Genomic DNA, 12,824 nt, shown 5'->3' with positions numbered 1-12,824 from the left:
GTTGGATGCCCCAAAGCTTCTTTTACTAGCTTTGGCGTTCACCTGAATTTGTCCCTCTTCAATAGTGTTGAAAGCACATGTTTATGCTAGAATATGTTGTTCGGCAAGTTACTTTGCTGCGATCTACCTAAATGCTTTTAACGTCTGTTACATTAAAATACATTTTGGATTTTTTGTGGTTCCTGGAAGAAAGTTTGTAGGAATATCAGTCTTCCACAAGAATGAATACATGGCCAACATCGATGAAAATTTTGTGGTACTCTGTCGACGAACAGGTTTGTTCCCTTTTATGCAACATTTTCTCCACCTATTCAAAACATCGTTCTGCTGGCAAACTGCTGTGACCCCTACACAGGGAAGGTTATATTAATAGTGAGAGAAAACATATAAGCGAGCTTACTAAGCATTGCTAACATAATATAATTTTTGCTCTGTGCTATACAGCCATCACAAAACAAGTTGATTTTCTTTATTTGTAGATTTACAGTTCAGAACTCATACAAATAGTGAAATAGTGCACTGCAGACGTGTGAACTTCCCCACATAGCATCATTTTCACCCCAGTTGTAAAATGATACATGAGTTTTATCTTGTTTTGACTTGGAGCCACGAACAGTGGCCAATGACAGAGCTGGCGACCGCAAAACACCTCACATGAAGTTGTAAGAGACAAAGTCTGATTTTGTATCATATCAAATACAAAACAAGTTGTATCATCACATGTTATTGTTGCATTCAAGAATCCATGAAATCTCTTTGCATGGCGTGTGTGTACAAGAATTTAACACACTATTGTCTTGCATTTCTCTTCATTCTCTTCAAACTTCAAACATTGTTGGTGTTCATCACAATAACTACATACTGTATATCTGCTTGTGGTGTTCCACATCCAAGGCTAAACTCACAAGTGGAAAACTTGTAATAGAAGTGGTATTTGTAGGACTGGGCTTCTTCTTTCTCCATATTAGCTTCAAGGAATAACTTGTACATTACTTTTATCGATAGTTGGGATGGTACATACTTTCTGTTCGCAGTCTGAAATGAAATAACAAATCCACATTACAACACTGGTAATTTCTTAGTTAGAGGGGCATATACAACTAATGTGTGGCTTACATAATTAGACTTTAATTTTAATTTTAAAAAACCAACAGACTCAGTTGCAAAGTTTACCTAGATTTACCTAGGTTTCAGTCGGGATAACCCAAGCTTCTTCAGAATAAAAGTAACTACCGTTTATCCATAGTGGATATCGTCAAGCTAAAACTACAAATCCATAAATTATCGTGAGACTGTAAAAACTTATCTGAAACTGCCTCAGCCCCACTTCGCCACCGCGACCTCGTGGCTACCGCATCACAGTTGGGAAGTGGGTCTGAGGCGGTTTCAGGTAAGTTTTTACAGTCTGACGATAATTTATGGATTTAGTTTTAGCTTGACGATGTCCACTATGGACAGACGGTAGTTACTTTTATTCTGAAGAAGGTTGGGTTATCCCGACTGAAACCTAGGTAAATATAGGTAAACTATGCAACTGAGGCTGTTGGTTTTTTTAAATTAAAATTAATATTTATACAGTTACTGACAGGGCCACAAAATGTTGAAAATATTTAAATAACTAGACTTGTTGGTGAAGAGCTAATAAATTTTGTTATCATAGTGATAATCGTAACAATATAATATATAGACCTATTGCAAATAACTTATACAACAATAGTGTCCATATACAAGTTATGTTCTCTTGTCTTTAGTGTGCAGAACAGCATTTGAAAATCAGCACCTTGATACCATCAGTCTCAATGTTAATGCGTTTCCCATCCCTAGTGTCTTGTGTGGGAGAACGGTTTTTGAAATAACAAGCAGCAAGTCGTTGAACATGTTTGTAATTCAGTCTCAAAATGCTGCGGAAACTTGCTGAACACGCTTTTAATTTGTCTCCATCTTCTCTTTGAATGAAGTATAGAATATTCTCATTTTCGTTCGTTCTGTGTCCCAGTAATATGTTGTATTTTCTGTGCCCATATAAAATTTGTAATAAATGAATCTTGTTCTACCTTTGATTAGTCGTTATAAAACACTGTATGGAAATGGTTACAGTCTGTGGCAGAAAGCTCAGAAGCCTTACAAAGTCCATCATTCTGATTACATGCCACTTTTGGTACACTATCATCACTAGTGTATTTACAGCGTTTTTCTTTGTTTATAGCCCACTATGAAGGTACTAGTGCTATTTTCCTCACTGTCCATCCTGAGCGACTTACTACATCTTCTTCAAGACTAGCCTTGTGCTTACTACTCACAAATAAGCAGAAGAAACAACACACAAACTCATAGCCGACTATTGTTAACTGCCAAATAACAATGAGCGTCATAGCAGTGCCCATGATGAATCACGTGCTTTATACGAGTCAGGGCAATGGTCAAATGGATACAAGACATATCAGAAATAAATACAGCTGGGATATAAGACAATTTGGAAATATAAGCGATTTTCCAACCGTTTCAACACAGAATATATAACTATGTGTTAACATTATACCTGACTTGTCACTTGTCACAGACAAATACTGAAATTCAATACGTTTGGATTTAAGACACTTTGGAAATAATTTTTTTACTTAGGCTGTGTGGCTGTGAGTGAGCAGAAGAGCAGAAGAGCACATAAACATCCTACCTTCGGCACATTTCAGATTCATTGGTCATTTTTCTTTGAATGCTGCTAAACATAATGTAGATGCGGTAATCTGAAACACGCGGCAATAAATCTACCATGCTATGCTACATTTCTGCTCCTTTGGACTCTGTGAATCTTGGTATGAGAATCGTGAGCACAACTTCAATTGTGCACATTTTAAGGGGCTTTTGTGCATGCACAATTGGAGCGATGTAATTGCTTTATGAGTCAAATACATATGGAATTGATAAATAATATACATAGTTGAAGGTGTGCATGGCTAGCCCTTACCACTCAACTACCAGTTTACAACAATGCCACCTGGTGATAGCAAACTGAAGCAGCTTTTATCTCTGTTCACTTCACATAAATCCCACTAGACAGTAGTACACTCCTCAGATATGGCAATTCAATTCACTATGTAGTAAAATTAGGTCGAACATCAATAAGTGCTGAAGTTATACTGACAGAAAAACCTGTTTTGTTGGATTGTGAATGAGATATAATATATTAAGTTTTGGATTTTATCATACAGTAATCCATTTGAGACACTGTGAGAGTGTAGCATTTATTCATGCTTCTTATATCTGCTGATCTTTTGGTGGGTCAGGTTTATCTGCGCTGTAGGCGCACATTGTGTATATGAACATTAACAAAAAACTGTCTTACTGGTTTCTTTGATATTCAGTTAAATGTGAGGTTGATGACAGTGTGCTTTTGGCTCTTATGGTTCTCAGCACGTCATTTCTATTACAGTCATGTGATCGTGTTGGTAGAGAGTACCACATGAATTTAATCATTTCCATAAATGGAAGCTTGTCTTTGTAATTAGTTGTTTACTGTGCTGGAATCTGCTTTCATGTGTAGTGTCAACATGAACTCTGTTGAATCTGTTTTAAGAGCTAACAGAAAAGAAAATTAGCAGGAAAAGTTAGCCACAAAGAAATTACGTCCTCCCGGACTAGATCCACTGACTGAGAAAGTGACGAAATCAAATAAGCAGGCTATAAGCGAACAAAGAAGTGTATAATAACTATAAGTTGTTGTGTGGATGCAGTTTAAGATTTTCTGATTTTTAGCCTGCAGGTTAAATTGTTAACTAGTGCATGTCTTAGGAATCTTGCACATTTGCCTGAAAAAATAAAAGAGCACAAAAACTCTCACTTACACAAGAATGCAAAACTAAGAGTAATGAAAGCTTACACGTTATTTCGTTCTTGCCCTAAACTGTACTTAATTATGCACAAAATAACAAAATTACCCACAAACAGTTCTTTCATTTTTCAGACAAATTACACATATTATTACTATAACTATTATTACTATTACTGTTACTATTACTTTTGCTGGCAGTGGCTGTAGTTATGCAAATATGTTGGTAAGCATAACTATTATACAGGAGATGCTATTAATTTCACTCTCTCATTTTTATCTGAATCTAAAATTTTGTGAACACCCAGAATGTATGCTCATGAGCCGCCACTGGGTACAACTACCACATAAATTCACACAAGTAATCAGTAAGTCTCTTTATTGAAACTCAAATCGTAATGATGCATCCAAATAATAACAAAAAGAATTCTAAAATGCTAATAAACGTTCTTTGCTACAACAAAGATCTGTTCTCTGTCTCTCACCCCCATCTGTGGTCACAGTGACTGATGTCCATCTATGTTGATGGGTAGCACACCAGTGCCGCCTTTGGTGTGTGGTGTAGCTTCTCCACCATCCCATTACTGGCAGTGTGGTGGCTGGTGGTGCAATGGAGGTTCCTAAGGTATAGCTGACGGAGCTCCTGAAATAACTGCGACTTGAACTAACGTCCATGTTGCATTGTAATGGTCGTGGGATGCTAAACCTCGAAAACCATGTGAATATCAGCGCCTTTGCCACTGTCTCAGTGGAGATGCCTGGTGTGTGAATAGCTTCAGGCCACATCATAACTAAACAGAGATACCATCTGAACCGAGTAATGGCCTGACATTGGCAACATGTTTGTGTGAAAATACTGTCACTGGTGATGGGAACTGTGCCAATGGAGGGAAAGCATGCCAGCTGACTTTCTTGTATTGAAATTCCAGACAGGAGTGTGGCCATGCTTTGCAGTCCTTCTGCATCCCTGGTCACGCTACCTTAACTGCTACTAATTTAGATATTGCCCTGCAACCCGGATTATTTGTGACTCAAAGCACTACAGGCTAATATTCTATGGGTATGTATGGGCGTTGTTTGTTCTGCACACCAAATAGCCATGGCGCAGTACGTTACTGGAAGCCATTTCAGTTGCAAATCTATTTACTCACACTGAAGCAAGTCGGGTAGCATTTTGTACTTTGGCAGTGTTGCTGCTACTTCATTCTGTAGCATTTCCTGTACATTGGCACAGTTTCGCAATAAGCAGTCGGTGAAAACTTTATGACTGTCTGAAATTGTGTGACAAAGCAGGTTTGGTGCCCACCTTTCTACTCCTAATTACAATAGCTAGGATCTATATTAGTTTTTTTCTTTTCTTGCTGTTACTCTTCCCAAAAATTTTGATGATAGAATTTGTTATCTAAGCACACATTACATGAATTTAGAAAATAATGTAAATTAATTTTCCCTGTGACACATATTTATTCAGATTATGCAGTTCACTGTTCTGAACGTTTTTTTTAAAAAATTAGTTTTGCTGTAACGACTGGTGCACGCTGAGACTGCTGTCAATGTGTGCGATAGTCATTCGCACCAATCTCTAATGTTGTTTGGTACAGTTTGCATGTGAGTGCGAACACAGAAGAATGTCGTCCTGACACTGGGCGTTTTCGCCGCTTGGGGTGCAGTGATACACCTGCAGCCATGCGCCAGACGTATTCTTAGAACAGCAGGCCAATTACTGATTTTTACTCTTTGTTTGGAACGTTCTGTTGCTCTTCTTCAAAAACAATGCCTGTATGTAACTTAGTAATGTGGTTTCAAGAGTCAATAAATCCGTAAAAGTTCCACCTCGTTTTGATCTAACGAAAGTTCTAATGCAGGTTACTCTCATATAGTCAGTGATGACCACGACATGATTTTAACACGCAACTCGAGTTTACAAACCAATGCTCTATGGACTTGTGGCACATTTCCAAACTGCCCAACGTGGTGGCCGACTGATAATCCAAATTATCTGTTATTTCACAACCACTGAACATGACAGAGCTAGCAGTCACGCTGTGAGAAAACCTTGAACTACAAGCAATATTACACGACGACAAAACTTCGCTAAAATTACTACTGGTCGACATTCCAGATGAAACTGCCAATGTGTACTGAGACATGCTGCACGGCACTTCATGACCGTACATACTGACTGCATTCTGCTGCGCAGTGTTTGATAACCTCAACACACTATGTCTCTCTGGAGTGCATGTGATGGTTAAGCTGATGCCACAGAGATGTGTGTGGCCAGGTATGGACCATTGGACTAGAACTTGCCCGCACTGACAGTTATACAAAATTGCCCAACATGTGCACATTCCGATAGGAGTGTTCCCAGATGCCACTGTACGTTTTGCTTACATTCACCTAGATGTGGTAGAACCACTGCCTCCCTCAGACGGCCATCACTATCTAATGACATTGATCGATAGGTACACACGTTAACTGGAAGGAGTACCTACTGACGGCATTTCGGCAGAGACACTTGCAGTAGCTTTAACGTCAACATGAATTTCCAGATTTGGTTGCCCTCTCCAAATAACAGCCAACAGGGGGAGGCAGTTCGAGTCTGAATTGCTCATGTAGCAATCCAAGTTCTGTGGATACTTGCACCATAAGACCAGGCTTACCATTTGGCTAGTAATAGTGCGCTGGGAAGGTGGCACCACACACTGAAGGCAGAACTGGTCTGCCATGGGACCACATGGACTTCTGCACTGCCTGTCATCCTACTTGGTCTGAGGACTGCATTCAAACCAGACATTGGGGCTTCAGCAGCAGAGCTTGTATACAGAAAGTCACTGTGTCTGCCAGATGAATTCTTTGACAGCACATAGGTATGCGATGTTAATGATCAGCTGCAATTCCTACATACTCTCCATGAGATGGTGAACAGCATGAAACCAGTGAGAGCCACTAGGCATGTACAGCATATAATGTTCGTGCATAAGAATCTCGATGCGTGCACTCATGTTATGTTTTGCACAGGTGCTGTCAAACCATCAGTGCAACTATCCTACACTGTACCATACTGCGTTGTGCACAGGAGTTTGCATGCCACGGACACTCTCATTAATGGCAAACAAGCTCAGTTTCAGTGAACAGGGCTAAGGTGGCCTACATGTTCAAAGAGGCACCAACTACAATGCCAAAGATTTCGTGAGAGGAGATGGAAGAGGCTACAGCCCAGCCTCCCACTCCACCACTACCTCAACCGCTTCAAGATGAAACAAAACGCACCACTCGCTCAGGAAGATATGTTCGTTTTCCCGCCAAGTACAAAGAAGACTGACCATGCTCGGTTCTGGCCAAGGGAGCTTTTGTAATGACTGTTACACTGATACTGTGGTCAGTGCGTGGATAATCGCTCGCACCAATCTCAAACGCTGTTCAGCACAGTTCGCGCGTGAGTGCCAAGACGGAAGAATCTCATTCTAGTGCTGAGCTTCATCACTGCTTGGAGTGTGGCGATATACCTGTAGCGATGCGTCACATTTATTCTTAGAATAGCAGAGCAGCTACTGATTTTTACTCTGTTGCAGAAACAAAGCCTGCACCTAACGTAGTAATGTGCATTTTTGATTGAACAGAAGTTCGAGTGTGGGATACTTTCATCCAGTTATACATGCTCAACATATTTCAAAAGTTATTGTATTTCAAAGTCTCTGATCTAGAAAGCATAAAAGTAGATTATCTCTAAACTGTAGGCCAAATTTTGCTTATTTCAAAGACCTGTTTACCTTAGATCAAACATAATTAATTCAGAAGATATAGGTAATTAAAGATTTCAACCATCCCAAACTTTCAGGTCATATTGTAACCAAACCACTGTAAATTTATAGAATATGTTAACACACTGTTAACGGGCTAAGTTTTATGAACCCAATGACACTAACAGCAAATATGCGATTGTCATAATTTAGAACTGCATCATTTTTTATATTCAGATTTTAATAATCAATATAGATGACATACCTAAAGTCAGGAATTCGCATTGTGTAAGCATAACTTGGTTCTGTACATTTTAATAGCTACTGCTCATATCAGCAATTTGATCAACATAGTGTGACAGTAATTATTACTTCTATTTCAAAATAAATAATTTGACCTAGGGAGATTTCAAACAGTAATTAAATAACCAAAATCACATCATACTTTAGAGTGTATCTGTATACAGGTAAAATGAGCATCTGTAACTATGCTTCTGGTTTTTGTTGTGGTTATGTCTTGGTCTGTATGTAGCTTGTTCTGGGATACTACACTGTGTGCTCTAGAACTGTTGCTAGAACTGGCCTTGGGATTATTGAAGGATATGTGCAGTGACTATTAGAATCAGTGAGAGGCTTAACAAGCAACATCTGTAAACATGCCACGACACCTTAATGAACTATTATCGTCATTCTGTGTATGATGTAGACAATTTGTTGATCTGCTGTAGGAAAATTACTTTGTGTGCCAATTAATTCACAATTCTCATCCTTTTGGGGAATATAAATTAAAGTCATGCATCAAATGTGAGTACTAAGAGGAGACCTGCATAAACATTTTTGATCTGTAACGATGCCTGGTCTTTAGTGATAGGAATCAAACTCCATAAATAAATATGTGAAGTGATTTTGTGTGAGCACGTCAAAAGAACTACTGGATTTCTCTTTTTATTTAGTAAGAGATACAATCCTACATGAATATTTGCAGCTAAAGGACTAGTGGTGCAGCTACTGAGAGGCAACATTAATCTACAGGTAGGTTCCCCCTTCCCCATAACCATACACCTGGTGCCCTGGGTGAGGATTAATATCAGACTTGATACAGTGTATGTTTGTAGCATTGTGAGCACTAAGAACAAGGTTTAGAAGTGACTTTTAATGGAAAGTGGCACTAATGGACTTTACATATACTTCTGTGGAAGAGTAAGGACCAATATAAAAACTGACATTGTGTTTATGAACAAGGAAGCACTGAGAATGTAAAGTAGGGAAGTTACTTTTAGTGAAATATCTTGATTAGGATTTGGGTAGTGAAACAATTATCTTGAGGTTAGAAAAACAAATTGCCTCAAAGAGTGAAAGAATTAATTTTATCTGCCCCCAGAGGAAATTTAAATGAGTTTTTAACTTATGTGGGAAGAGTAGAAAGAATTAAACCTAATTTTGGGTACACAAAGCCACCTCAGCAAGGAAAAATGGGAGTAGAAATACTTACCAAATGAATAGGATTGATAGATCAGATAACCAAAATAATCACAGGGATAATTGGAGAAGTTACAATAACAGAAATGGTAGGAATGAATATAAAAGCTCAGGTAACTGGAATGGAAGGAGAAACGGTCATACAATTCAGGATTCAGGGAAACTAAGATTTACATCAATTGAGGCTCGAACGTGGGAGAAAGACTGCATGCAGCCATACAATATAAAATATAACACTGGTTATGTACCAAAAAGACGTGGAATTAAACATTTTTCTATAAATAAGGCAATATATAACCTCAAAATTATAGATATGGTAGGAAAGCAGTTTGTATACTAGAAAGGAAGTGGGAGGAACCAAATCATGTACTAAATCAGTATGAAAATGGATCAATGGAGGTAAATAACACAGAAGGAGCAAACAGCATTATACAGGAAATTAGTAACTCTTGTCTGGAATTAAATAGCGCAATTTCCAATAGTACTAGTGTTGAAAACTCATTTAAAAACTTGTCTGATCAAACAGTCAAGCTGAAAATGAAAATGCTGTTCCACTGTTACAAACTGAAATCAATGACAATCAAGAGGAGACACCACAAGGTATGTCCATACAAGGAGCATCAACTTTGAAGTCTCTGGCTTGCGGTCTAATAATAATAATAATGGAAAAGATCAAATTGTTAACCAAATGTTGAATGATAATGATAGTGATAACAATAGTAGTTCAGAAGATGAGGTGAACGATGAATCACCAGGTAGTGACGGCAGTGAAGAAGTATTTGAATTTGTTTATAATGAAAAAGTAATTTAATCAGTAAAGGGAAAGTAATTCTGAAAAATGGGATTATTAATGAGGAGAGGAGTATACAAGAAGTAAGTAGTGGGAAGGATACTACTATGTGTCACTTGACTTTAGCTGAAAAAATTTTGCTGATCCACATGTGCCCATGGTTTCAAATGGGTTACAAAGGAATGCTGAAATCCTCATCATCATTATCATCATCATCATCATCATCATCATCATCATCATCATCATTTAAGACTGATTATGCTTTCAGCGTTCAGTCTGGAGCATAGCCCCCCTTATAAAATTCCTCCATGATCCCCTGTTCAGTGCTAACATTGGTGCCTCTTCTGATGTTAAACCTATTACTTCAAAATCATTCTTAACCGAATCCAGGTACCTTCTCCTCGGTCTGCCCCGACTCCTCCTACCCTCTACTGCTGAACCCATGAGTCTCTTGGGTAACCTTGCTTCTCCCATGCGTGTAACATGACCCCACCATCTAAGCCTGTTCGCCCTGACTGCTACATCTATAGAGTTCATTCCCAGTTTTTCTTTGATTTCCTCATTGTGGACACCCTCCTGCCATTGTTCCCATCTACTAGTACCTGCAATCATCCTAGCTACTTTCATATCCGTAACCTCAACCTTATTGATAAGGTAACCTGAATCCACCCAGCTTTCGCTCCCATACAACAAAGTTGGTCGAAAGATTGAACGGTGCACAGATAACTTAGTCTTGGTACTGACTTCCTTCTTGCAGAAGAGAGTAGATCGTAGCTGAGCGCTCACTGCATTAGCCTTGCTACACCTCGCTTCCAGGTCTTTCACTATGTTGCCATCCTGTGAGAATATGCATACTAAGTACTTGAAACCGTCCACCTGTTCTAACTTTGTTCCTCCTATTTGGCACTCAATCCGTTTATATTTCTTTCCCACTGACATTACTTTCGTTTTGGAGATGCTAATCTTCATACCATAGTCCTTACATTTCTGATCTAGCTCTGAAATATTACTCTGCAAACTTTCAATCGAATCTGCCATCACAACTAAGTCATCCGCATATGCAAGACTGCTTATTTTGTGTTCACATATCTTAATCTCACCCAGCCAGTCTATTGTTTTCAACATATGATCCATAAATAATATGAACAACAGTGGAGACAGGTTGCAGCCTTGTCTTACCCCTGAAACTACTCTGAACCATGAACTCAGTTTACCGTCAACTCCAACTGCTGCCTGACTATCCATGTAAAGACCTTTAATTGCTTGCAAAAGTTTGCCTCCTATTCCATAATCTCGTAGAACAGACAACAACTTCCTCCTAGGAACCCGGTCATATGCCTTTTCTAGATCTATAAAGCATAGATACAATTCTCTGTTCCACTCATAACACTTCTCCATTATTTGTCGTAAGCTAAAGATCTGGTCCTGACAACCTCTAAGAGGCCTAAACCCACACTGATTTTCATCCAATTGCTCCTCAACTAATACTCGCACTTTCCTATCAACAATACCTGAGAAGATTTTACCCACAACGCTGATTAAAGAGATACCTCTGTAGTTGGTACAATCCTTTCTGTTTCCATGTTTAAAGATTGGTGTGATTACTGCTTTTGTCCAGTCTGATGGAACCTGTCCCGACTCCCAGGCCATTTCAATTATCCTGTGTAGCCATTTAAGACCTGACGTTCCACTGTACTTGATGAGTTCCGACTTAATTTCATCCACCCCAGCTGCTTTATTGCACTGCAATCTATTGACCATTTTCTCCACTTCCTCAAACGTGATCCTATTTCCATCATCATTCCTATCCCATTCTACCTCGAAATCTGAAACATTACTGATCGTATTTTCACCTACATTGAGCAACTCTTCAAAATATTCCCTCCATCTGCCCAAGGCTTCCACAGGATTCACCAGCAGTTTTCCTGACCTGTCCAAAATACTTGTCATTTCCTTCTTACCTCCCTTACCTCCCTTTTGAAGACTGCTAATTACATTCCAGAATGGTTCTCCAGCAGCTTGACCCAATGTCTCCAACCTGTTTCCAAAGTCTTCCCAAGATTTCTTCTTGGATGCTGCAATTATCTGTTTGGCTTTGTTTCTTTCTTCAACATAACTTTCTCTGTCTACCTGAGTTCTAGTATGTAGCCATTTTTTATACGCCTTCTTTTTCCTTTTACAGGCTGCCTTGACTGTGTCATTCCACCAAGCTGTTTGCTTCCTCCTACTTTTACACACTACTGTTCCAAGACATTCTTTAGCCACTTCTAGTACTGTGTCCCTGTACCTTGTCCATTCCTTTTCCAATGACTGTAATTGACTACATTCAACTAACTGGTACCTTTCTGAGATCGCTGTTATGTACTTGTGCCTGATTTTCTTATCCTGAAGTTTCTCCACTCTTATCCTCCTACATATGGACCTGACCTCCTGCACTTTCGGCCTCGCAATCCCAATTTCACTGCAGATTAAATAATGATCAGTGTCATCAAAGAATCCCCTGAATACACGTGTGTCCCTCACAGCCTTCCTGAATTCCTGATCTGTTATTATATAGTCAATGACAGATCTGGTTTCCCTGCTTTCCCAAGTATACCGGTGAATGTTCTTATGTTTAAAAAAGGAGTTTGTGATTACTAAGCCCATACTGGCACAGAAATCCAAGAGTTGCTGCCCGTTCCTGTTGGCCTCCATATCCTCTCCAAATTTACCCATAACCTTTTCGTACCCTTCTGTTCGATTTCCAATCCTGGCGTTAAAATCACCCATGAGCAGAACACTGTCCTTGTCCTTTACTCTAACAACTACATCACTGAGTGCCTCATAAAAACTATCCATCTTATCTTGATCAGTCCCTTCACAATGCGCATATACTGACACAATCCTAATTTTCTTGCTAGACACTGTCAAATCTATCCACATCAGTCGTTCGTTTACATACCTTATTGCAACTACGCTGGGTTCCATTTCTTTCCTGATGTAAAGCCCT

Source organism: Schistocerca piceifrons, chromosome 3 (assembly GCF_021461385.2).
Source record: "Schistocerca piceifrons isolate TAMUIC-IGC-003096 chromosome 3, iqSchPice1.1, whole genome shotgun sequence".
In the NCBI taxonomy this organism is placed as follows: domain Eukaryota; kingdom Metazoa; phylum Arthropoda; class Insecta; order Orthoptera; family Acrididae; genus Schistocerca; species Schistocerca piceifrons.
Note: the sequence above shows the minus strand (reverse complement) of the source record.